This window comes from Bos grunniens, chromosome 15, assembly GCF_055505025.1.
Source record: "Bos grunniens cultivar Pamir isolate PY7600 chromosome 15, Bosgru_T2T1.0, whole genome shotgun sequence".
Classification (NCBI taxonomy): domain Eukaryota; kingdom Metazoa; phylum Chordata; class Mammalia; order Artiodactyla; family Bovidae; genus Bos; species Bos grunniens.
The window spans coordinates 78,212,791-78,240,536 of NC_141179.1; the positions used below are offsets into that span (position 1 = coordinate 78,212,791).

Below are 27,746 nucleotides of genomic sequence, written 5' to 3' on the forward strand. Positions count from 1 at the left end.
GTGGCTGAGCTTAGGTCACATGCCCATTCCTGAGCCAATCACTGTGGCCAGAGAAAGGGGATGCTCTGATTGGCCAGACCTGACTCACAGGCCTGCTCCTAAAGCAGGAAGTAACCTGCACCTCTGGAAATGAATTCTGTCCAGGTGCAGAACCTTGAAGAGGAGTTGGGAGTGGTCCCCCGCCAGAGGAAGCCTGGGGATGAGGACACAAGAAAGAAGGGTAAATGGATGGCAGGTGCCACACCCACCCACCTTTCTAGTTGCCAAGCAACCTTTTACCTACTTTCTTTCCCCCAGAGTTCTCCTAGCACAAGGACTGACTCTTCTGTAGATGGAAGAGGGCCAAACCCAGGAAGCCTTGAGTGAAGTGGAAAGAGATCTAGGCAAGAGATTGGGGTTTTAGTCCTGTTCTGCCACGAACTTCCTTCCCTCTGTGAGTCTGTTTTCCTGTCAGCTGTAAAATGAGGAGATGGATAGGAGCTCTGTGGGCGCTTGCAACTCTAATAGGCTGTGGTTCTGGGTAGTGCCTTAGGCAGTGGGGTTCTCCCAGTTGCCTCTCTGTTTCTCAGAAACGAAGGCAGCTTTCCCTGAATGTGATTAGTCCCCACCATGAAATGACACAGCTTTCTAGAAAGAGTTTTGGTTTTGGCATCAGACAGACTGACTCCTCAATTACCTGTGTGACCTAGGAAAATTTGACTAACCTCTCTGAACCTCCTTATATAAAGTAATGTTAATAATAATCGCTGCCTGGTCTCGAATGTTGTCCAGAGAATGAGAAAGTGGATGTGAAAGTGCTCTGTAAGCCCCTGAGTGCCATGCAGATGGAGGATTTACCAACACAGGGCTCTTGCCTCCTAGGCCACTTCTGGGACCCAGCGCTCTGAGAAAAAGTTAGTGCCCACATTCAGTGAGCATGAGCCCGTCTATAGGCACAAGCCTACTCCTTATAGGGCATTTGTCCTTAACCTTGTTATTCTGCCCATGAATACCACATCAGGTCGTAAACTGAGGCAACTGGGAGGCTGGAGTGGGGGTAGACGGAGGAGGCCGCTGGTCATTCCAGATTTCGCAGGGAGTCTGTCCTGGAGTCTCATCTGGGGCCCAGGACCCAGTGACTCACAGGAAGTAGGAAGCCAGGCCCCACCCTTCTCTTCTGACCGTCCTGTCCCTCTGAGTGGGCTTTTGCACGAAGCCTCCCTCTGACTTGTCTAGTGGGGAGTGTGTTAGCCATCTCTACTCTATGATATCTCACAGTCATCTCAAATGTATGTTCAGAATCAGTTTCTTAATCTCAGTGCCCACCCCCTAAATCTGTTTTCTCCTGATTCTGTAAATGTCATTTGCAGCCACTGGGTCTCCCATGTAAGATACCTATTGGTCATGACCCTTCACTCCCATCCCCCAAATCCATCATCAAATCCTGTCTAGTCCCCTTTTAAAGTATATTTACTTACACTGCTTTCCACCCTCCCCCGCCCCCCATTCTCACCACTAGCACACCTATCTGAGACACTGTCATCTGTTACCACCAACTTGCCTCCTAACTAGTTTTCTCATGGGGGTCTCCTGCCCCCCTTCACTCCAGTGAACGGGGACATGTATCAGCTACAGTGAACTCACCAGAATGCGAATCTGATGGTGTTACTACCCCTCTTACTGGCCCTCAAAGACTACCGGGCGCATTTGGAGTGGAAGCCGAGTTCCCCAGTGGGGTCCATCAAGTCCCGCAGGGAGTGGCCCCTGCCCGCTTCTCCAGCCCCATCCTCCACACTGGGAAGGGTCACACTTTCAGAGAGGCCTCCTCTAAGGACTCTGTCCCAGCCCCTTTACCCCTCCTCACTGCCCACCCGCTCTTCTCTCTTAGCGCTGTGCTTCCCCTGTAGCAGTTATTGCAATTCATACCCATGATTGTGCTCATTTAGTTGCTTATTGCCTAGCTCCATACACTGTAAGGTCATGAGTCAGGGCAAGTGCCTTGCTATTGTATGTCTAGCACCTATTTGCTCAATAAATATTTCTGGAATGAAAGGACAAGTGCAAACATTAGAGGTCTTGCCCTTCTGTCTTCTTCAGAAGATTTTCCTCAGAGGTGTTATGGTGTGAACCAGTAATTCTTGGCACCCCCTGGAAGCCAGGAATAGACAGAAATGCTGGCAATGTCTGGTTGTACCCAAGTTGTTGGAGTGGCCTGTCCCTTGACCTTGACCTTGCCCTTCTCCTCCTGCCTGTCCACTGTTGCAAGTGCCTGGACCCTCAAGCTCTCCTAAAATGGCTTTCAGGAAAGGATCTGATAAACCCAGGTATACTGGTAAACGAGAACATGCTCATAGGAAATCGGACTTCCCAGGTGGCACAGAACCCGCCTGCCTGCCAACGCAGGAGACTCAAGAAATGGGAGTTTGATCCCTGGGTCAGAAAGATCCCCTGGAGTAGGAAATGGCAACCCACTCCAATATTGTTGCCTGGGAAATCCCATGGACAGAGGAGTCTGGCAGGCTACAGTCCATGGGGTCGCAAAGAGTCAGACACGACTGAGTGAGCATGCACACACGCAAGAACACACACTATGTATTTTACAACAAACAACAAACTAGAACACCTGAGATGGCAAGGACTTTTCTGACACTTCCTGCAGAACTGATGACATTAATTTGTGGGGTCCAGTACAAAATGAAAACGTGGGCTGCTTGTTAAGCGATTATTAAGAATCCCGAGGGCGGCATCAGAGCACTGAACCAAGCGCAGGTGTCCTACATGTGGGTTGCACACCCACGAAAACGGCCGTGGGTGCTTGCTGCCTCCGGGGCAGCCCAGGAGATAGTTTGGGTTCTCTGAGCTGGCCCTGATTTTCTGGATGCTGTGGCTTCTAAGAGACCCTTTTCCCATCAGCTCCAGAGTGACGCTAACTCCAGACGGCACTCTGCCCCTTCGTCGCCAGGATACACCAGGCCCACAAGAGGCTGCTGCCACCTCTTCACCCCAGATCTCCCCCAGACGCCATGGTTTCAACTAAGCCGGCTGACTGAGAGCAGAGCCAAGTTTATTTCCTCTTATCTGGTAGTTTAAGGAAGCAGGAAGTTCGTTTCTGTCAAACTCCCTGGAAGGTGAACACGATGACGCGCTCTCGTTCTGTGCACAGACTCACTGGCATGCAGGGGGTTCTGTGTCAGCACAGGCCACTGTTTACTTGTCCTTCATGCACCTCCAGTGAGCCGGTGAGACAGCTCCCCCAGGGGTCCAGCCTTCAGGAATTTGGCCTTATTTTAGTGGGAGGGAGAGGTAGAGAGGGCAAGAGTGAGGGCAGGCCCAGGGTTGAGCCTGTGGATGAAAATGGGAGGCACACTGGTTTACCTTTCCTGAAAGCCCCCAAGGGAAACTCTGAACTGCAGTCCTCAATTGATTCAATCTATATTTTAAATAAATACTGTTATCAGTTTGATTGACTTTATTTTTGAATAGGTAATACATTCTTATGGTTCAAAACTCAAAAGTTACAGACAGGTGTATGGGGAAAATTCTTCCCTGTTCCCAAGTAGTCCACCTTGCCTCCCTGTAGGTTGTTGCTATATTAATAGCTAGTTTTTTGGTACCCTGGTAGAAATATTATTTGCATAAAGAAGAAAATACAAATACATGGCCTCTCTCTCTCTTTTTTTTCTCCCCACCATTAAATAGTGTATTTTAACACTGTCCTGTACTTTGCTTTTTCCTTAAGATTAGATTCAGGGAAATATGAAAACTCTAACTTAAAAAGACACATGTACCCCAGTGTACCCCAGTGTTCATAGCAGCACTACTTGCAATAGCCAGTATATGGAAGCAACCGAAATGTTCACTGACAGAGGAATGGATAGAGAAGATATGGTGCGCATATACAGTGGAGTATCGTTCAGCCATAAAAAGGAATGAAATAATGCCATTTGCAGCACTCTGGGTGGATCTAGAGATTATCATACCAAGTGAAGGAAGTCAGAGAAAGACAAATATCATGATAGCGCTTATACGTGGAATCAAAAAAAATGATGCAAATGAACTTTTTTACAAAACAGAAATAGACTCGTAGACACAGAAAACAAATTTAAGGTTACTAAAGGGGAAGGAGAGGACAGAGATAAGGGGATAGGATGAACAGATACACTATGTGAAATAGGGTAACAACGAGGACCTACCATACAGCACAGGGAATAACGTTCAATATCCTGTAATAGGGTCCAAAAAGGAGCGTATGTGTACATAGCTGAGTCGCTTTGCTGTACACCCGGAACTATCAAAACACTGTGAATCAACCATGATAAAAAAAAACAAAACTAGGTTCAGGAAATCCTTCTGTATTAGTTCACAAAGAGCGTCGTTGTTCTTTCATAGGTATTTGAGGCGTCCTCGTTTACCTAAATGTCTATAACCAGGTAGACAGTATTAGTTCACAAAGAGCGTCGTTGTTCTTTCATAGGTATTTGAGGGTCCTCGTTTACCTAAATGTCTATAACCAGGTAGACAGTATTAGTTCACAAAGAGCGTCGTTGTTCTTTCATAGGTATTTGAGGCGTCCTCGTTTACCTAAATGTCTATAACCAGGTAGACAGTATTAGTTCACAAAGAGCGTCGTTGTTCTTTCATAGGTATTTGAGGGTCCTCGTTTACCTAAATGTCTATAACCAGGTAGACAGTATTAGTTCACAAAGAGCGTCGTTGTTCTTTCATAGGTATTTGAGGGTCCTCGTTTACCTAAATGTCTATAACCAGGTAGACAGTATTAGTTCACAAAGAGCGTCGTTGTTCTTTCATAGGTATTTGAGGGTCCTCGTTTACCTAAATGTCTATAACCAGGTAGACGTTTAGGTTCCTCCAGTCTTTTGTTATTATAAACCAGGGTGTGATGCATTACTTTGATCACTGAGGTTCAGAGATTCTCTTGGTTCTTTTACGGAAAAGAAAAAGAAGATTCATGATCTCATTTTCAGTCACTGTGGGTGCCTTTGTAGGCATGTGCCTTTGTAACTTTGTTGGATACTACTCTTCAGCCCTCTGTGGACTTCCACAAATATTGATTGAGTGCCCACTTCAGCCAGTACTGTTGCAAAACCCGGGCAGGGGTTACTGCAGTGCCCTGGCAGATCCTGCTCTTCTGACGATACAGTCTACTTGTGGGCCAGTGATCAACTGGAACCCAGATGAATGAATAAGAGAATTTCAGATAGTGATCAGTGCTGTGGGGAAAAACGTCAAACCCAGGAGGTGTGATGGAGCATGTGCAAAGAAGCACTGAAACGGGGCCCACGCATGACTGCTCTTGGATATCTGAACTGTGCCTGGGGGGACCGTTCCATAAGAGGTAAAAACAAACCCAGCACTGCATCTGTGTCGTATGTGGAGCTCTTTCAGACGTTCCCCATCCACTGGTTCCCTAAATAGCAGGAATACGTTTCTTGGGGTGGAGAGGCTGGAGGCATTCTCTTCTCTCTCTCTTTTTGCAACAGAGAACATAATCTTCAACTGTCCTCTCCGAGGAAGGTTGCCTCTCACAGTGAGGAAGATAGACCATGCTGGGATAATATCCCTTCCATCCAGGGTTGATGTTTTTTTTATTCTTTATTTATTTTAGGGTGCGCTGGGTCTTTGTTGCTGCGCAGACTTTTCTCCGGTTATGGCGAGCGAGGCTGCTCTCCTGTTGCAGAGCTCAGGCACTTGGGCATGTAGTGCATGGGCTCAGTAGTTGCAATTCCCAGGCTCTATTGCTTGGTCGCTAGTCGTGTCCAACTCTTTGTGACCCCAAGGACTGTAGCCTGCCAGGCACCTCTGTCCACGGGGATTCTCCAAGCAAGAATACTGGAATGGGTTGCCATGCCCTCCTCCAAGGGATCTTCCCAACCCAGAGATCAAACCCAGGTCTCCCTCATTGCAGGTGGATTCTCTACCATCTGAGCCCCCAGGGAAGGCTAAACAGTTGCGGTGCACGCGCTTACTTGCTCTGCAGCACGTGGGATCCTCCCAGATCAGGGTTTGAACCTGTGTTTCCTGCATTGGTAGGTGGATTCTTCACCACTAAGCCACCGGGGAAGCCCCATTTGAGGATAATATTAAAAACCTTTGAACCAACTGTACCAGCATTGACCAATCAGGCAAAAGCTGGTTGCTTTACAAATGGGTATGTCTCTCCCACTCCCGCCTCTCCTGTTCCCTTCCTCCTGTGGCCAAGCAGGCGGTTCCTTATTGTTTCTGCTTTAAGGTCAGGGCGGGCATCTTTGTTCCCTACAAGGCCCTTTAGGGCAGAAGCCTTGACAGCCATACCCGCTTCCATCTCCCCCAGAGCTTTGTCCCTAGTAGAACCCTGACTCACTCATGCTATCCCGGGAGTGAAAGGGCTGCCCCTGGATTGTGAGATGACGTCACGTCCATAAGTGGGTGAGCCGGTGATACTTAGGGGTGGTGATCAGCACGTTGTTACTCGAAGCTGTAAGGAAGCAATTGTTGGACTTGTAGTGGTTCTAGCGGACCTATTTCCCTTCCGTGTCAGCACTCTCTTGTTTTCTATTTTGAGTCCAATTTCACCGGAATGATTAAACAAAGGGGAAGTCATCATCATAAAAAACAAACAAACAAAAACGGTAAGTGCAGAGGCGCAGGTAGAAATGAGCGTGTGGGGTTGAGGGGAAGGTGATAAAATTACAGTCAGCATCCTGGCGATAGGGAAGCCTGGACACGAGCTGAAGCAAGAGCGGATATACAACAGGACCGAGTGGCAGTCTTTGGGGAAGAGCTGTATGAGAAGCGGGGGCTGAAGTCCACTTAATTCCACCCTGGGAACTGGTCGACTGTCCTGACTTGTAAGAGGGAAGCCAAAGTTGCTCCAGAGGTTTTTTTGTTGTTGTTGCTGTTGTTCCTGGAAAGAGGCGTGAACAGAGATTCCAGCCAAAGGGCCTGTAGCTGCCTCCCCTCCCCCATGCGCTGGGCTGGGCCTGCCGACCCCCTCCCTGAAGAGGAGGAACCCCTGTGTGCATTCCATTCCCAGGGCAGGGGGAGACAGGGTCTGCTCTCCCTCGTTCCTCCCCTCCTCCCCTCGATGGAGGAGGAGGCTGACCCCGGACACTCCCACTGCAGAGAGTTTGGGTCTCCAGTGGGTCACTGGGTGTTACGGCGGGGGGTGTGGATATCTCCAAGGAGAAGAGGCCTGAAAGGGGCAGGAACGCACAGCACCCAAGGGAGATCTCAGACCCTAAACTGGCCAAGGGCAGGGGCTGAGGGAAGGAGAAAGAGGCTTGGCTGCTTCTGCGTAAGCGAGCCTTTTGGGTCAGTGGCCCAAGTTCTTGCTTTGACACCATGGACCCCCATACTGGGGATAGCCACTTGCCCATGTGATTCTTGAGCGCTTGCAATGTGGCTGGTCCAAGCGGAGATGTGTTGTAGGTGTAAAATACACCCTGAATGTCCAAGTCTTCGTATAGAAAGAGAACTTAAAATATCTCATTAATAATTAGTACATGTTGAGGGACTTCCTGGTGGTCCAGTGGGTAAGACTCTTCACTCCCAGTGCAGGGTACTTGGGGCGATCCCTGGTCAGGGAACTAAATCCCACATGCTTCAACCACGTGCCACATCTGAGTCGCAGGGCAGCGAAATAAGTGAATAAATATTAAAAAAATAATTATTACATGCTGAAATGACAACATTTGGATAATGAGTTAAAATACATCATTAAAACTAGTTTCACCTGTTTATTTTTTGCTTCTTTTAAGGAGGCTACTGGTAAATTTAAAATCACTTATGTGGTTTGCATTCTATTTCTGTTGGCTGTGCCGCTCTCGAGAGTGTTTGTGCCTGAGGAGTCTCTTGGCAAGGAGTCTGGTGCTGTTTAAACTGGGTGCGCTCAGTTGCTATGTGAACCTGGGCAATTTAATCTTTTTACGCCTCAGTTTTACCATGTGTAAAATGGGGATAATATGTGTGTTCACCTCATGAGGAAATTTTAAGGAGTGACAGAATGCCTACAAATTGCTAAATCCCGCGTCTGAAACTACTGTAATTATTAACAACTGCCTATTTACATCATTTTCATTTATCCTGTTGTTGAACAGGATGTTCTTCCCTCAAATATTCTGAACTCCATTCTCCCCTTCTTTTTAAAAATATTTATTTACTTAAATATTTTGGGTCTTAGTTGTGGCATGAGGGATCTAGTTCCCTGACCAGGGATCGAACACAGAATTGGGAGTGGCATCTTAGCCACTGGACCACAGGGGAAGTCCTCTGTTTCCCTTTAATCAAACTCTGAAGCATAGTGGTGTCCAGTAGAACTTTCTTCCGTAATGGAAACGTCCCAAGTTTGCACTGACTAGTACAATAGCTATGAGCCCCCTGTGGCTATTAACACTTGATACGTGGTTAGTACAGTGGCTAAAGAGCTAACTTTTACATTTTATTTCATTTTAATTCATCTAAATTTATGTTTAAATAGCCTTGTGGAGCTAGCAGCTCCCATTTTGGACAGGGCAGCTCTAGAAACTAGAAGTGATGGGAATAAAAAACTTTTAATGAAAATGGGAGAATTTTAAATAAATGAAGTGCTTTCTTTTTTTTGCCTTCTAGCTATTGTTTAAGTAAATGCAGTATTTTTAAAGTGTTCTTTACAGATATAAACTTACTATATCTGAATTGGAATACCAGAATATATTATATGAAATTTGATTTGCTTATAAAGTATTGGGATGTTTAAATATATGAAAATCCTTAACAAAAAGGGACATCCTTTCCCTTCACTTTCTTTCTGCTCCTCCACTTTCTCCTTCCTCTAACCTTTCTTAAAATTCAGTTATTCTGCTTCCTTTCCTAGGTTTTTTTTTGCTTTTTTTTTTTTTTGGCTGCCTGGAGTATTGGATGTGGGATCTTAGTTCCCTGACCAGGGATAGAACCTGTGCCCTCTGCAGTGGACGTGGGGAGTCAGAACCACTGGACTGCCAGGGAAGTCTCATTTCCTGTTTTTCTTTTCTTTCTGGGGCTAGAGCTGAGAGCAGCCTCAGTGGATGGGCGGTTGACAGAAAACCGCCTCGATCCCTTTCTCTTCTGTTGTCTGTCTCGGTGCTAGGAGAGGGCTGCTGCTTTCGCTGCTCATTAGATTCAGGTGACACAGGGCAAGGCAGGACACTCCAATTGTAAAATCATGAGTTTTTGAGCTGGGACGTTCCTTCCAGATTGTCTGGTCCAGTCCCTTCATTTTATAAATAAGGAAATAAAAGCCCAGAGAAGGGAAGTGACGGCCAAAACCCAGGCCTCCTGACCCTCAGCCCTCTGCTTGTTCTGTAACTCACAGTGGACAGCTCACATATTTTTCCAGTTCTTTTTCTTAAAAACAAAAGTAATTAAAACTCAACTACATTAAACCAAACCAGACTTTTAAATTTTGTTTTTCTACTACTAAACCTTTTAGACGGAGCTCAGTAAAAAATTTTTGGTCTTGATACATGGGAAAAGAATTAAAGACATACTTTGTCTTTTGAATGAAGAATGACTCTGTTCTAGTAATGTTTTAAAATGTTGCATCATGTTTAAAATCCTTGTAAACAAAATGACTGAATATTGCCTGGCAATATTGTAATTTATTCAATATTTTGTGACTTTGCTTTTTTAGGAAAACAGCCGGTGCCTGCATGTTGGTGGGAAGCTACTAACTAAAGTAATAGCAAGAGTTTTCATCTCATTTTCTAAGCTACTAACCAAAGCATACCAAGGCATTTTTCATATTAAACATTCATCCGATATGGAAAGCAATCTTTAACAAATGACATGCAAAATAACTAAATTTAGTGGAGTTTGCATAAGTGCATGTTTTTCCTAGCAATTAGACAATAGTGTACGCAGTGGTTAGATGCTACAGGTTTAGAGCAAAATCCTTGCTGACACCTAGAAGCTGTTTGAGCCTGGGCAAGTCAACTAACTTTTCTGAGTCTGTTCTTCAGCTTATAAAATGAAGTTCATAACAGTATTGACCTCAAAGAGTAGCTGTTAGGATTTAAAGAGAATGTATGTAAAGCTTATAGTATAGTACTTGACACATAGTAAGCATTCAATAAATCATTATTGTCATTTGCTTATTGCATATTACTACTATGAAATAATGTGAGCTTTGGAAATTAAGTGCTTATGCAAATGAAAATTATTTTAATGATTATATATTGATATTTTGAAAACAAACAATTTAACTACTAAAAGTACCTCAGCTTATTTACGAAATATTGAAAATAAAGAAAAGTGTGGGAAAAATTAAGATCACCCATAACGTCACCAAACGCAACCACTGACACATTTTTTTAGTCTATTTCTCCAATTTCTTTTTCTAGACATAAGTGTAGTTTTATCTTGTATATATAATTTTTAAAAAAGATTTTTTAATTAATGTAGTTTTGGCTGTGGTGGGTCTTTGTTGCTGTGCACTTTCTCTAGTGTGGTGAGTGGGGGCCGCTCTTCACTGCGGTGTGTGGGCTTCTCATTGTGGTGGCTTCTCGTTGCAGAGTACAGGCTCTAGGCATTCGGGCTTCAGTAGTGGTGGCGCATGGACCCAGTGGCTCCAGGGCGTTTGGATCGAACAGGTATCCCTTGTATTGTAAGACAGATTCTTAACCACTGGACACCAGGGAACCCTTCTATATATCATTTAAAAATTGGGTCTCAGTCAGGACTCCTCTAGTAGTACAGTGGTTAAGACTATGCCCTTCCAAGGCAGGGGGTGCCCATTTGATCCTTGCAGAGGGGAACTGGATTCCACCTGCCTTGCAATGGCCAAAAAAAAAAAAAATTTGGGTCTCAGTCTGTAACATTACTTCATTATCTTCATGTTGTTTGTTGGAAGAAATTTATAGGCCATTCAAAGTGAGCCCATGAGACTTCCTGTAGATCCTTCTCCTGTTGAGAGTCCTTCCTTTCTTTCAATCTATCTTATCTTATAGTATTTATACGGATCTCTGTAATTTGTCTAATATTCTTTTTTGAGTTAGCAGAGTAGAAATCAATGACTCAATCCTGATTCCCCATTAGAAGCACCTGGAGAGTTTTCTAGAAACTTCTATAGTATAGTATGCAAGCAATACCCCAATATAATAAACATGTTTAGGGGTGGGGCTTGGTACTTTTCAAAAGAGCTCAAGTGATTGTTTATGCAGATAAACAAATAAATACACGATTATAATAATTTCTAATATATCATTATTGCATATCCTTCCTAAACGTATTGATTTTTTATTTTTAAAACTCAAAACTACCCCAAACTTTCGTGATGTTATTGCCAAAAATGCATAACCTGAATTTAATTGTTAGGAAACATTTGACAGAACCAGATAGAGGAATGTTCTACAAAATACCCAGCCTGTGGTCTTCAAAAATGTCAATGTCTTGAGAGAGGAAGAAAAATTTTGAAACTATTCCGGAGTAAATAAAACTATAGACAGCACAACCAAAGGTAAAATGGGATGCAAGGTTTTGTTCTGCTCTAAGAAAACTGTTGTGGAGAAGGCAATGGCACCCCACTCCAGTACTCTTGCCTGGAAAATCCCATGGATGGAGGAGCCTGGTAGGCTGCAGTCCATGGGGTCTCGAAGAGTCGGACACAACTGAGCGACTTCACTTTCACTTTTCACTTTCCTGCATTGGAGAAGGAAATGGCAAGCCACTCCAGTGTTCTTGCCTGGAGAATCCCAGGGACAGGGGAGCCTGGTGGGCTGCTGTCTATGGGATTGCACAGAGTCGGACACGACTGAAGCGACTTAGCAAGGATACTGTTGAGATAATGAGAAATCTGAACAAAGTCTGAAGATTTTATACTATCACATGATCATCAATAAAGTATTTAGGGATAAAAGGGCTTATCTTGTCTGTAGTTTAAGCTCAAATGATTCAGAAATAATATGTATGTATTACATATATGTGTGTGTGTACATGTGTGTGCGTGTGCAAAGAGAGAGAAAATAATAAGACCAATGTGATCAGTTGTAAATATCTGGGGAATCTGGGTGAAGACATAGTGTATTTCTTGTGTTATCCTTCCAACTTTTTTGTAACTCTGGTATTACCTTAAAATAGATACGTTTTGTTTAAACCCTAAAACTTTTACAAAGTCCTAAAAATGGAAGAGAGTAGGGACAGAATTTAAAAATGCAAAGAAACCATTTTTTGTTGTTTTAAAAATAATCCACAGCTATAGGGAAAGAGATCTTCCTTAAGAAGAGGCAGTTGTCAGAATAAAGGCGAAGCGAAGGAGTTCTGGGCTTCTGTTTAAGCATCTGCTGATTTCAGGTTCCAGCAAGTATGCTGGCAGAGTACCTCCAATAGAGGGCGGTGCAACATTATGAAGAATAAATCACATACCATGGGTTTTGGACATTACTTCAAGTGGATTCTCAAGTGTTTCCAAATAGAGGCACCGAGAATCTTAGAGCTAAATCTATCTGCATCCCATTTTACAGATGCATAAACTGAGACTCAAAGAGGGGAAGAAACTTGCCCAAAGTCATAGCCACCAGTAGCACAAGTGCCTTGCAAATAATAGCCACAGCTATGATTTATGGAAGGCTTACTCTCTGCCAGGCGTGGTAGCTAGTGAGCACTTCACACGCACTATTTATTCAGCCACACCTCCACCCCATCTCTTTCTTTTTTCCCTCCAGCTATGTAGCTGAGGCTCAGAGAAGTCAGTAACTTCCCTGACGGATGGCGCCACTGAAGGGCTGTGCTTGTAGCTAACGTGGCATATTCTGTGCTCCAGTTTTGCTGGTGTACCCACCCTACCCTTGAAGGGGTAGGAGAACTCATAGGGGAAGGAGAACACAGCCATCAGAAGAGGAATTGATCTCAGCTTCTACTGACAGGTACACACACACACACACACGGAACCAGAGATCTAGTGAGGAAAGAGTCCTAGGACTGAAGAAAGCAGAAAAGGCAAAAAAGTAAAGAAATTTTAAAATTAAAAAAAAAAAAAAAGAAAGCAGAAAAGGAAGGTGCCATTGAAATAGTGGAGCGTCAGTGGCATGTGGGAATGAGTGGTTTTAGAGATGGTGAAGAGAAAGCAGAGAGTGGTGGCGGAGAGAAAATGAAGGGGATGCACACAGTCTTGCCGGGAAGGTGTGAGTCTAATATGTTGGCTCCTCCTGTCTCTGCTACCCTGCACACTAAGTCGTTTCAGTGGTGTCGGACTCTTTGTGACCCCGTGGACTGTAGCCCTTCGGGCTCCTCTGTCCATGTGGATTCTCCAGGCAAGAATAATGGAGTGGGTTGCCATGCCCTCCTCCAGAGGATCTTCCGACCCAGGGATCGAACCAATCCTCATCTCTTATGTCTCCTGCATTGGCAGGCAGGTTCTTTACCACTAGTGCCACCTGGAGAGTCCAATGTCCCCTCTAATGAATCTGTCATTAGATGGGTTTAGATGGATGGTGTTAGTTCTACATCCAGAAACATCTGTGGTCCCGCAACTTCGCTCCATCTGCACTGGCTTGCCCTGGCTCAGGCTCCATCACCCCTCACCTTGACTTTTCAAAAGCCTCTGAGCTGGTCCGCTTGCTTCTTCTCTTGTACTATCCACAACTCACACGCCACACTACAGCCAGTCATGCAGCAATCACGTCACTCTCCTATGGACATCTTCTAGCAGCTTCCCATGCACTCAGAATAAAATCCAAAGGTCTCACCAGGCTCTACTTGAAAGGGCCCCTGCCTCCCTCTCTGACCTCATCTCCTGCTAACCTCCTCCTGGCCTCACGTTACTTTAGCCATACTGGCCTTTGTTCCACTCTGAGCACACGTAAAGTTTGTTGCCACCCATAGGGCCTTTGCACTTGTTCTCACTTTTGCCTGGAACAGTCTTCACAGGTCTCCACGTGGCTGTCCTTTTCTTCTCCCTCAGTCCAGTTCAGTTCAGTTCAGTCACTCAGTGTCCGACTCTTTGCAACCCCATGAATCGAAGCACGCCAGGCCTCCCTGTCCATCACCAACTCCTAGAGTTCACCCAAACTCGTGTCCATTGAGTCGGTGATGCCATCCAGCCATCTCATCCTCTGTCGTCCCCTTCTCCTCCTGCCCCCAATCCCACCCAGCATCAGGGTGTTTTCCAATGAGTCAACTCTTCACATCAGGTGGCCAAAGTATTGGAGTTTCAGCTTCAACATCAGTCCTTCCAATGAACACCCAGGACTGATCTCCTTTAGGATGGACTGGTTGGATCTCCTTGCAGTCCAAGGGACTCTCAAGAGTCTTCTCCAACACCACAGTTCAAAAGCATCAATTCTGCGCTCAGCTTTCTTCACAGTCCAACTCTCACATCCATACATGACCACTGGAAAAACCATAGCCTTGACTAGACAGATCTTTGTTGTTAAAGTAATATCTCTGCTTTTCAATATGCTACCTAGGTTGGTCATAACTTTCCTTCCAAGGAGTAAGCGTCTTTTAATTTCATGGCTGCAGTCACCATCTGCAGTGATTTTGGAGCCCCTCAAAATGAAGTCTGACACTGTTTCCCCATCTATGTCCCATGAAGTGATGAGACCAGATGCCATGATCTTTGTTTTCTGAATGTTGAGCTTTAAGCCAACTTTTTCACTCTCCTCTTTCACTTTCATCAAGAGGCTTTTGAGTTCCTCTTCACTTTCTGCCATAAGGGTGGTGTCATCTGCATATCTGAGGTTATTGATATTTCTCCTGGCAATCCTGATTCCAGCTTGTGCTTCTTCCAGCCCAGAGTTTCTCGTGATGTACTCTGCATAGAAGTTAAATAAGCAGGGTGACAATATACAGCCTTGACGAACTCCTTTTCCTATTTGGAGCCAGTCTGTTTTCCGTGTCCCTCAAGCCTTCCCTAAATGTGGCCCCACAGGGAGCCCTTCCTGATGACAGGATGGAAGGGGGTCCCACCGCCTATCACTGCATCCTGCCTTGTTGGCGCTATTATTATCAAAGCATCAGGAACAATATCCTTATCTGAAATACTCTTGTTAACTTGTTTACTTGTCTCTTGTCCCCTTTCCCCGTCTTTCTACAATGTATTCTTGTTCAGCACAGCAGCACCTAGAGTAGTGAGTACCAGACACATGTAGGAATGTAAAACATAGCTATTGAATGAATGAATGAGTTGAATTGGTTGAAGCAGAGAATTCTTGTGCAGTGAAGCAGGGTGGGGTGGAGAGGTCTGTTTGAAAGGGTCAGGATGAGATTGAGGAGCGTCTTGAGTGGTAGACTGACCCTTCTATGCGTGTGCTGTGAGTAGCGGGGAGGCACTGAAGGGTTTTGATTTCCTAAAAGCAGGGTTTACTCATGTAGTCTACAAGCAGCATGTAAGATGGTCTACCCTGGGGGCCCTGCAGTGCAGCAGACGTAGGAGACACGGGTTCAATCCCTGGATTGCGAAGATCCCTTGGAGGAGGAAATGGCAACCCAGTATTCTTGCCCAGAAAATTCCAGGGACAGAGGAGCCTGGCGGGCTGCAATCCATGTAAGGTGGTTGGAGAGGAGAGCCTGGAGATGACTGAGTTAGGAGACTAGTGCAAACCCAGCCAATTACGGTCTTTTTTTTTTTTTTTTTTAAACTAAACGAATTGCCTTGACCATATAACACAAATAATTACCAGGACTCATTGTATAGAATTTACTGTGTGCTTTTGTTTGTCTCAGAAGACCCACCTGGAGCATCCCCCAGTGGTGTGAGGTCTGGAAGAAGACTGGAAATGGAATCAGATGGACAGACACATCAATTTCTTCTGATTCTGCAATTATGGATAGCATCATTTAAAAGGTTAACAGTCAGGTCATAGGATTTAAGAATTTAAAAGTCTGAGCCCCAGAAAGGACCCAGTTCACATCTTGTCATTTTCACCTATAAGGAAAAATGAGCTTAGAGAAGGGAAGTGACTCGTTCAAGGCCAGGAGACCAGGAGAGCTTGCTTTGTCTTCCAGAGACCCGTCATGTCTATGCCAAGGTCCCTCACCTAGAATATGCAGATCAGATGAACAGGATGAAACGGATCCTGTGCGAGGGCTTTGCAAATTGTGAAGTGAGGGGCTCATGTGATATTTTAGTTTTGCTAAGTCACTTCGGTCATGTCTGACTCTTTGCGACCCTAGGGACTATAGCCCACCAGGCTCTTCTGTCCATGGGATTTTCTAGGCAAGAACACTGGAGTGGGTGTTATTATTATCTGGCCATGACTGCCAGCTTGACTTTAACTCAGGTTCAGATTCTTTCTCCCAGCACATCTTGCTTAGTGCCAGCTAGTGCAGGGTCTGTTCTCAGCAGTGGAGACCCTGCAGTGAACACAACGCTTGCAAGCCCTAATCCCCACAGTGCCTACGTTCCAGGCAACTGCCAGTGTGGGTGTGCTTGCTGTGTGGTGATCAATGCTGTGGAGAAGAGCAGAGCAGAAGGGGCAACGGCAAGTGGCCAGAGGTGGGAAGAGGGGCTAGAATTACACACAGAGGAGGGGGTCAAAGAGGGTCCCTCAGAGAAAGTGACCCAGATCCCGGACTGCACCCAGCACAGTGCGGGGGGGGGGGGACTTTTAAAATTGAAATAAAAATTTTTTTGTGGAAAGAAGTATATTTGTTCTTGGGCAGCAGAGTCTCCAGGGAAAGGCTGACTTTGCTCAGGTCTGTGGCAATGGCCCTCTGACACTGGCCCGGGGCACGGGCTGCAGAAATGAAACCTTTGTCATCAGCATTCTTTTAGACCATCAGATGCAACTTTCTGCTTCCTTCTCACAAACCAAACCCAAGCAGAAACCTTCGGGGGTTAGCAGAAATGATTTGCATGAAGACATCCTCAAATCTTTAGGTAGTTCCGCAAGCAGGCAGGAGCCCACACTGCAGCGCTGTGTGTGCTCAGCAGCGCCTGACTCTTTGCAACCCCGTTGTGTCTGAAGTGCAGTGCTTGGCTCCCACCCGCTCCTCCAGGCAGCCCTAGGAGGGAACGTTATCATTCCCATTTTGTAGATGAGGAAACTGAGGTTCGATACTTGCTGAGTGTCGGCATAGCTGAGAAAGGACAGGCCAGAGGTTTAAACACAGGCCAGCCTGGGTGTGTGCCCCGTGCTCTCTCTGCGAGGTCACAGCCCCTTCCCTGGACTGAGGGCTGCAGTGGTTTTGAAAGCAACTTCTGAAACCTTTCCCAGAAGCAATTCAGAAATGATATAGCCCAACCCCTTCATTTTGCAGATCAAACAAGTTAACAATACGAACGTGCGCCTAAGCACCTGGTAGCCATGAATGGATGTTGGTTTCCTGTCTTTGCAGATCAGAAACCAACAGTTTAGAGAAAAGAAGTTACTTCTCTGAGGTTTACAAGGCAGCTTAGTGGCAAAGCTCATAGACTAAGGCAGCCTTGGGACTTCTACATGTTTTCAATTCTCTCCGTGCCCCTTAAGGCCTTAGAGGCGAAACGGTGTAGTGTCAATGACAGAGAGAGAGGAAGAGCTGTCAGGACTGGAGAGCGGTGATCCTTTAAGACTTCTACTGAAATGATGCCTACAGAGGAATGGGCGGGCTGGGTGGAGGTCTGGGGCCAGTAACCGGGAGTAGCAGGGAGCTGGTGGGCTGATGCTCAAAGATAGCCTTGCTTTCTCTTATGATGCATAGACTGGCACCTGTCACATTGGACCTGCTCTTCAAAGTGCTTTGCTTTGAGAGGCAGGGTGGTGGCGGGCACTGCCAGCTGACTGTGGGCTGGTTGTCTCGGTTCCACATTCTCATTCACGGGTTGAGCCTAAATAACAGTAATAGTTAATAGCTAACAGTTTCCCGGGTGGCTCAGATGGTAAAGAGTCTGCCTGCAATGCAGGAGACCCAGGTTCAACCCCGGGGTCAGGAAAACCCCCTAGAGAAGGGAATGGCAACCCACTCCGGTATTCTTGCCTGGGACACGGGGCCTCAAAGGCTGAACGCCTGCACGACTGCTGCTGCTCTTACTTCAGACACCAAGCCTGACCTGTTCTTCCTCCAAAATAAATAGTTCTTGTAGCTCTACCCAGGTTATCCCCCATGCCAAGGATCTCCAAAGCTTTGGGGACTTCCCTGTAGCTCAGACAGTAAAGAATCTCCTTGTAATGCAGGAGACCAGGGTTCAATCAATGGGTCAAGAAGAGCCTCTGGAGAAGAGAATGGCAACCCACTCTAGTATTCTGCCTGGATAATTCCACGGATAGAAGAGCCTGGTGGGCTACAGTCCATGGGGTCACAAAGAGTCAGACACGACTGAGCGACCAACACTATGGCTGTAACAGTTAATGAGTCTGCGTCAGGGCTGGGGAGCTGGGGTGTATATGTGGGAGGGGGCTGGAGTGTACATGGGGGGAGCTGGGAGAAGGACCACTCACGTCTGGTCAGAGTGTGGGGGGTGGGTTAAAGCTTGGGGGAGGAGGCAGGCTTACGTGTCATTTTCCCCGCATCCAGTCAGGTCATCCGAGTTTTCTTCCTGGTTCACAGACGAGAAGGCAGAGGCTCAGGGAACGTCAAGGTCACATAGCCAGTGAAGGTCAGAACTCTAGTCTGTCTAAGCTCCGTTTCCCAGTTTTACACTGGGTATGTGAATGTGTATGTGTACAGAGGGGCTTAATTCCTTCTTCCACTTTAACAAGAAAATGCCACAGGGTTGGGGGGGTGTTGGGTGGGGGGACTGGCCGGGGAGGGGAGGCTCCGTCTCCGTTACTAGGAGTAAATGCCCTGAACTTTGGGAGGAGTCTCTCTCTGGGAATTTCACCAGGATGGGGCTTTATACAAATTCGAGGCAAGTCCCCGCCCACTGTCCTCAGGGAGAAGGTGGGGTCGCCCCAGTCTCTACACAGATGGAGTGGAGAGTATTGAGTTCTCTTTCACGATGTGAATCTGTGTCTTTTTAACCACCCTTTACCCTGGAGAAGGAGTGAGGGGGAAAGTCTTCCCAGAGAGAGATCCCAACGGCAGGTTAGGTGCCTCCGTGGGAGGTCTTTGCAGGCTGAATTATGGAGACGAGGAAGCTGCCTCGGACCCATGCGACTGGTTTGAGTCATCCAGTCATTCATTAATTCACTGAAGCTCTGCTCGGCTTTGGGAATTTACTGGTGAGTTGCCCCCAGCTGAACTCTGGGAGAGTTAAAAGGGCAGCAAAGCAGCTCAAAATAGGATAGCTAAGATTGGAACTGGCGGGGACTTCCCCGGTGGTCTGCTGGTGAAGAACCCACCTGCCAAATAGAGACTCAGACCTAAAGGACAGACCTCTGGACACAGCGGGGGCAGGAGAGGGTGGGAGGGACTGAGAGAGCAGCACGGAAATGTGTGCATTTCCATAATGTGCACATGTCCGTAGGTACAGTGGACGGCTAAGGGGACCTTGCTGTGTAATACAGGGAGCTCAACAGTCCGGTGCTCTGTGACAACCGAGAGGGGTGGGAAGGGATGGGAGGTGGGAGGGAGCGTCCAGAGGGAGGGGACACATGTACACCTGTGGCTGATTCACGTTGATGGTTGATGGCAGAAACCAATACAACATTGTAAAGCCATTATCCTCTGATCAAAAACAAAACAAAAAAGGATCCACCTGCCAATGCAAGGGATGCTAGTTCTGTTCCCAGGTCGGGGAAGATCCCACCCCATGTGCCTCAGAACCTCTAAGCCTGTGCGCTGCAACTAGGGAGCCCAAACTCTCGAGCCCCCAAGCTGCCGCTCCTGAAGCCTGAGTGCCCTAGGGCCCCCTGGCCGGCAGCAAGAAAAACCACCTTGAGGAGAGGCCCGCACACCACACTAGAGGGTAGTCCTCACTCACAGCAACCAGAGAAGAGCCTGCATGCAGCACGGAAGAGCCTGTGCAGCCAAAGAGAAATAAATAAATACAGTTTAAAAAAGAAAAAGATCGGAGCTGACGGTTAGACTTGTGCAGCCCACCTGGAGTCTTGACGTCAGGGAGGTGGGAGAAGGAGGTGCTCTGGGTCATGTCAATATTTGGAGAGTTTGAGATCAGGATGATCTAGTGGGTGATGAGATAAATTTCCAGTTAGAGTCTGGAATCAGGGAAATGCAGTTTAGACATGTGTTTGGTTGTTAGTTGCTCAGTCGTGTCTGACTCTTCGTGACCCCGTGAACTGTAGCCTTGCCAGGCTCCTCTGTCCATGGGATTTCGCAGGCAAAACTACTGGAGTGGATTGCCATTTCCTTCTCCAGGGGATCTTTGTGTTTGGTTAGTAGAGGCTATTTTAAAATTTGAATTTAAATGCCTTTAGGTGAGGATCCCATTCCCAGCTTCCGGGGTTCTCACCACTCCTTATTGGCCACATCAGATTTATGTATTTACATGACCGGCTATCTGCCCAGCCCTGTGGCTAACAGAATTTTCCACCCGAACAGTGGATGTCTCTAAGTTCTGAGAATCTATTAATTCAAGTAGAAAGAAACCAAAGGCAGATTTGCAGAATTTAGTATAGTTTTAAACTTTGAGCTTTTCTCTCATTCTCATCGGAATGAGAATAATGCCAGTCTTTACTGGTGATCTTCATTGATGACAATGATAGTTGGTGATAAATAATAGTGAATAATTTGGCATTTATTTCCACTCGTTCCACATGTTTATTGAGAGCTGCTCTGTGTTAGCACTTTTCTAGGTCTCGGGAATACAGCAGCGAAGAAAACAGACAAAAATGGAACTTGAATCCCAGTGTGGGTGGAGGGAGACAGACAATAGAGAAGATACATCATTGTATTAGATGGCGATAAGCACCATGGAGAAAAGTTGGGAAAGAAGGTAAGAAGTATTGGAAGAGGAGGGCTTAGATGGGGTGGCCGTTGTGGGCTGCACTGAGAAAATGAATATTTAGTGAAGATCTTGATTTAGTGTGGGAGCTGCCTTTGGAGCGAAGACCTAGGCAGGAAAAAGCAAGGGCGGAGGGTTAGAGGCGCCCCGTGGGCACACCATGCCCGGCTCTGAGTCACTTCTCTTCCGTGAGGGAGGTGCTGTCATTGTTCCCACTTGCAGATGGGCAGACTGTGGCGGGAGAGCCTAAGAAAGCTCCTGTGGGTTCATAAGAGGTAGAACCAGGCTTCTAACCCAAGCGGCCTAACTCGAGATCTTGTGCCTGTAAATGCTAAGCTGAAGAAATTAGACCCAGGTATGGAGGATTTACACCTCCAGCTATAAGCAGCCTTCCCAGCCCTGGAGGAAAACCCTGGGTGTGGTGGGAGGGGAGCGAGTGACTCGGGCCTTGGCTGGCTTCCTGCTGAGTCACTGCCGATGGGCTGTGAAGGGAGGCGAGGGGCACTCAGGCCTCCCCTCCTCACACTGGTCGGTTCCTGCCTTCCCGGGGAGACCTTCCTGGCAGCCCGCCTGAACCACACATTGTCAGTGGGCAAATTCGTCTGACTTTCCTAAGAGCTCTGCTGCAGACTCGTGGGCTCCATTTGCCGGTGTGGCCCCGTGGCCAGCGAGAGGGATGGGCCCTGGAGGTTGACCCTCGGCCCAGCCCAGCCCAGCACCCTCCAGCACGTCCCGGATGGACGCGTTCTGCCTCTCGTCAGACCGGCTGGCTGTCATCTTCAAGAACAGCTGTGTGCTTGCCCCACCGCTACAGATAGCCAGATGCAGAGGGCAGCCACCCACACTGCCCTGGGCCTCTCGAGGCTCACCCTCTTGACATATTCATGCAGGCAGACGGCAAGGAAGGAACCCATAAGTACTATAAGGTGTATATCAAGTTTGTCAAGATTTCAAAACAGGGACTGACAAATAATAGTAGCTAGCACGGACTGAGCACTGGTAGGTTTGAAACGCTTACCATAGTTTATCTCATCTTCATAGTTCCCTCACCACCTAGCAAGGGAGGTGCTTCCTGTTTTATAGAAAAGAGCCTCAGCGAGGCCTTACCCAAGAAAGGTCCAGGAGGACAGTGGGAATGGAATCCTGGCGTCAGGAAAGTACAGGCAGGGGCTTGGTTCCCCAGAGAGCCACAGGTTAAGACTCTGTGTTTCCACTACAAGGGGCATGGGTTCAGTCCCTGGTTGGGGAACTAAAGACCCCACATGCTACGTGGCACAGCCAAAACCAAAGGACAGAGGAGGACAGTGACAGATGAAGCTGGAGAGGACCAGTGGGACCAGGGGCTTGAGATCGTGGTGGCAGGGAACCACCGAAGATTTTCCACGGCGTTTCTCCTTGGTGCCCCAGAGGTGTTGCATCCTTGTTGCTTTAGTTTAGGGTGACCTTGGAGCTCAGATAATGGAGACTGAACACAGTGGGAAGAACTCAGACTGCCTGTGGGGTGACATCCCTCCCTGGCTCCTTGTTCACCAAGCATTCTCTGTATCTGCTGAACTTCTACAGAATCTCCTTAGGTAAGAATTGTAGGGCTTCCCCGATGGCTCAGTGATAAAGAATCCAAATTGCCAAAGCAGGAGACGCAGGTCCCATCTCTGGTCGGGGAGGATTCCACATGCTGCAGAGCACCTAAGCCCGTGTACCACAACTACTCATCCTGTGCTCCAGAGCCCAGGAACCGCAACTACTGAGCCCACCCGCCACAGGTGCTGAAGCCCACGTGTCCCAGGGCCACTGCAATGAGAAGCCTGTGTACTGTGACGAGAGAGTAACCCCCATTTGCAGCAACTAGAGAAAAGCCCATGTAACAAAGAAGACCCAGCAGAGCCAAAAATAAATAGGTAAAAAAAATTTTTTTAAAGAAAAAAGGTGTTGCATTATCTTAAAAAAAAAAAAAAAAGAATTGTGTGTTCCAGGAATGTGCTGTGCTGTCCACAGCTGGCTGATCCTCTCCACTCTGGCCATGCCCACCTCCCCTGATTCACCTCTTCTCATGGCCTTCATCTCCTTCCTCCCCAATTCTGATGTACACTGAAGTTGTTTCTGTTTAGCTAGCATTTCCACCGCTTTTTGCTAAACTTCTCCTCTCTGTGCATCTTATGAGATCTATTCAGGTTGGCTCACAACACCTTGGAGAAGGCAATGGCACCCCACTCCAGTACTCTTGCCTGGAGAATCCCATGGACGGAGGAGTCTGGCAGGCTGCAGTCCATGTGGCCGCTAAGAGTCAGACACGACTGAGCAACTTCACTGTCACTTTTCACTTTCATGCATTGCAGAAGGAAATGGCAACCCGCTCCAGTGTTCTTGCCTGGAGAATCCCAGGGACAGGGGAGCCTGGTGGGCTGCCATCTATGGGGTCGCACAGAGTCGGACACGACTGACTCGACTTAGCAGCAGTAGCACAACACCTCCTTGCAGTGGACATCATTGGGTTACCTACCCAGTCTAGTCTCCTTCCTGCCTGGCTTAAGAAACCCCAGTTTTCTTCTGGGTGACCACGTGGTCAGCCCCATGGTTTAGACCATGGGTCTAAACCAAAGACAGCACCATTTCCCACTTTCCCAGACTCCCTTGCAGCTAGGGTATCCATGTGACACAGCTATTGACAATAAGACCTGCAGGGAAGTCTGCTCCGAGGCTTCTGAGAAAGTTTCTGGTTTTTTGACAAAGGGAAACAGGCCCTGCCCCAGGGCTCCTGGGGGCAGCCTTTCCCACTGCCCTCAACGTAAATACAGTCATGATGGCTGGAGAGCCCTGCAAGCTGGGGGAGCATGTCAGGTGAGGGTTGACAGCAGCCATCGTCTGGAGAAAGCCTGCCTTCCGAGGTGAGTGCGCCTCAAACATACAGAGAAGAGCAACAGAGCGGCAAGGAAGAGGAAGAAAAGTCAAAGTCTCTTTTTTTGAATGTCTTGATTCACACCTGAAACCAGCACCACTCCTGGAATTCCAAGTTATGTGAACAATACATGCCCTTCTTTGTTTCTTATGTGTGTTGAGATGGGTTTCTATTATTTGTAACCAAAGGCCCAGGTCTTCCATCTTGATAGCACATATTTAACAGGTCTCCCAACCTTCCTCTTTCTGCAACACCTGCGACCTCGATGGGCTGTTAGGATGTGAATAAGGGCTCCAGTCACATGTCATTCTCCTGCCCACCCTCAACCTGAGCACCCCTCCCCATCACACACACACACACACACACACACACACACCTCTATCTCTACCCTCTTGGTCAAAACTGGCCCAAAGGAATGAAGAATGGGGAAACCCAGGGTGTCACCACATACCATTCTGAGCTCCACAGTGTGCCCAGAATGCACTATTTTGTAATGCCTTTGTTTGAGAAACACTGGAGTTAAGAAATGGGTGTGAGAGAAAAGTGGTCTGGGTGGGGTGCACGGGGTCTGTGTGATCCGGGAGGGACCTTTGAGAATGTGCGTCTCTTGTCTCACTCATTTGTTATTCAGAAAACACATTAGTGTATATATATACACGCATATGGAGAAGGCAATGGCACCCACTCCAGTGCTCTTGCCTGGAAGATCGCATGGACGGAGGAGCCTGGTAGGCTGCAGTCCATGGGGTTGCTGGGAGTCGGGCATGACTGAGCGACTTTACTTTCACTTTTCACTTTCATGCATTGGAGAAGGAAATGGCAACCCACTCCAGTACTCTTGCCTGGAAAATCCCACGGATGGAGGAGCCTGGTAGGCTGCAGTCAATGGGGTCGCTGAGGTTCGGACACAACTGAGCGACTTCCCTTTCATTTTTCACTTTCATGCATTGGAGAAGGAAATGGCAACCCACTCCAGTGTTCTTGCCTGGAGAATCCCAGGGACAGGGGAGCCTGGTGGGCTGCCATCTGTGGGGTCACACAGAGTCGGACACGACTGAAGTGACTTAGCAGCATACACACATATATTTTGCTACACCTCATTTGGCTTGTGAGGTCTTAGTTCCTCAATCAGGGATTGAACCTCAGCAGTGACAGCGCTGAGTCCTAATCTCTGGACGACCAGGGAATTCCCTGTGCTGTGCTAAGTCCCTTCATGTCTGACTCTTGAGACCCTGTGGACTGTAGCCCACTGGGTTCCTCTGTCCATGAGCTTCTCTAGGCAGGGATACTGGAGTGGACTGCCATGCCCTCCTCCAGGGGATCTTCCTGACCCAGGGATCGAACCCGAGTCTCTTATGTCTCCTGCACTGGCAGATGGGTTCTTCACCACTAGAGGCACCTGGGAAGCCCGTGGAAGTCCCTACGACAGTATTATTAACTGCAGTCAACACGCTGCACGTTACCTGCTGTGACATTTATTTTCAGAGTGGAAGTTTGTGCCTTTTGGTCTTCTTTCCCCATTTTTGCCCACCCTGCCCCCGACTCCCACGCCCACCCCCCACCTCTGACACCACCCATCTGTTCTCCACACAACACGTTTTTCTTTTGAGCACCTATTTCGTGCCAGAGTCTAAAACCTTCCCTGCTTTCTCTCCGTGGATGAGGAAATGTGAGGTACCCTGTATGAAAGCTGCAAAAGAAAGAAACCAGCTGGTGAGTCTCCACCTTCTCTCCTTCTCAAAACGGAAACGACCTTAAAATGAAACAGACGAAATCCAGATTGGCAAGAGAGCCTTACTATTGAGAGGGATCTGAGATACTAACACAAAGCGTCACGCTGGGAGTGGGAACCTCCTTTCCTGGAAACCTTCAGGATAAAGGTCTGAATCGCTGACTCACTCTTGCTAGGCATGTCCATGGGGTAACGCAGAGAGCAAGGGCTTCTGAGTGAAGAAACTTGGGTTGGAATCCTGATTCCTTTCTTGAAAAGGGTGGATTTTGACAAATTGCTAAACCTCTGAAGCTCAGTGTTCTCTGAGTTATTGGGAGCATTTTATGAAGATAATAAGTAATTTAAAAAATTGTCTGTGCTGTTCTTAGTTGTGGCACGTGAGATCTTTTGTTGCGGCATGCAGGATCTAGTTCCCTGACCAGGGATCGAACCCGGGCCCCCGCCTTGGGAGTCTCAGCCACTGGACTACTAGGGGAATCCCTATGGAATGTTTTTTTGAGGGCTGACTATATTCTGGCTCCGACCCAAGTGCTGTATGTGTCTTAACTCATTAAACCTTTACAACAAATGAAGAAATTGAGGCTTAGGAAGGTCAGATGCCTTGCCAGTCAGTTGTAAAGCCTGGCTTTGAACTCAGGGAGCCTGGCTCCAAAGCTTGTGCATGTAACCAGGTCACTTACTGCCACTCTTCTTGGTAAAATGGAGATGACTCCTTTGTTTCAATCACTAGAAAGGATAAGAAAGTGGTAAGATGCAGGGGCTCTGGAGCCACACTGCTCTGGGGGTTCAAATCCCAGGTTTAGAATCTGCCTGCCAATGCAGGAGACATAAGAGACGTGGGTTCGATCCCTGGATGGGGAAGATCCCCTGGAGGAGGGCATGGCAACCCACTTCTGTGTTCTCGCCTGGGAGATCCTATGGACACAGGAGTGTGGTGGGTTATAGTCCATGGGGTCACAAAGACTGAAGCAACAACAGCTGCAGTTACGAGCAAATCGCTTCACTTCTCTATCCCTGCCTTGATTTCCTCATCTGTGAAATGGAGCTGAAAGTAACACTCTCTGGCCTTTTGTGAGAACTGAGGGAGTTAACCCAATAAACTCTCTTTTTAATTTATTTTTATTTATTTGGCTGTACCAGTTCTCCATTTGCGGCACTCGGGATCTCTCGCTGCGACATGTGAACTCTGAGTTGCCGCCTGTGGGATCTAATTCCTCGAGCAGGAGTTGAACCCGGCTCCCCTGCAGGGCGAGCACAGAGTCTTAACCACAGGCCCACCAGGGAAGTGTCAAAACAATAGACTTGCATCATACCTGCTGCCGGGTAAACACTCAGTACCTGCTGCCTAGTGCTGTGTTTCAAGTCTCTGTTTCCTCAGGGAGGCCCCGCTGTCCACCCCCACCCAATCTGAATTATGTCCCCACCTCTGAGCATCCTGCTTCTTTCCCAGACAGCACTTAGGATGACTTGCGATCATGTATAATAGTAGCCACTTCACCGTGTTGTTATGAAGATTAAAGGAGATGATGTGAGGAAAGCACGGAGCTTCGTGGCACATGTTTGGCTCTTGGCAAGGGTAAGCTGCTATATTATTATCACCAGCTATTTACACTGGATGCCTTCCTTGGTTGAAAACACTGATTAGTGACGTACTGACAATTTCACCAAATCTAAGCGTTATTCACTCAGCTGCGTCCGACTCTTTGCGACTCCGTGGACTGTAGCCCGCCAGGCTCCTCTGTCCATGGAATTCTCCAGGCCAGAATACTGGAGTGGGTTGCCATTTTCTACTCCAGGGGTTCTTCCTGACCTAGGGATCAAACCCAGGTCTTCTTCATTGCAGGCAGGTTCTTTACCATCTGAGCCAAAGCACCCATCAATTATAACCCACACCATTACTAATGGATTTCTAAGGAATACAAAATCATGGCATAAAGCTTTCTTATCACTTAGAATTTCCATTTCGTGCATATCGAAAGAGCTCTTTTAAGTCTTATTTAGACACAGATTTTTATTGTGTATCAATCTGCTCTGTTTCCTTGCTTTTTAAAAAACACAATAACTTTTCATTTCAGTGCCAAATCAGCATGAAGTCTTTTTGAAGACATTGTCAGCAGAGATTAAACCAACACCTGCGGTGCTGACGCTGCCCAAAGCTTAAGGACAAGGATGACAAGATGCGGAACCGTGACCAAGTTCGTGCACACGCACTACATCACCGCCATCTCCCGGCTGCTTGCGATTTGAGATGCCGCCCGTTACTACACACTTGGTAACGGCCTTATTTCGGAGACGTTAAAATTATGTTGAAAAAGGTGTCGTAAGTTTGATGGAGTACAATATGAAAATTTGAATGTCCTCCCTAA

The 27,746-nt window shown here is 47.2% G+C and overlaps 1 long non-coding RNA gene across 2 annotated transcripts; it reads left to right on the plus strand.

The window, feature by feature from the left end:
- Positions 1-67: 67 nt before the first annotated feature.
- Positions 68-27,746, plus strand: LOC147358560 (uncharacterized). Of its 2 annotated transcripts, XR_015142395.1 has the most exons (4): positions 82-220; positions 20,593-20,743; positions 26,831-26,956; positions 27,456-27,746. It is a non-coding gene; the product is annotated as an uncharacterized LOC147358560 (long non-coding RNA). The 2 variants fall into 2 exon arrangements; XR_015142396.1 differs by lacking the exon at positions 26,831-26,956 and having other exon boundaries at positions 68-220.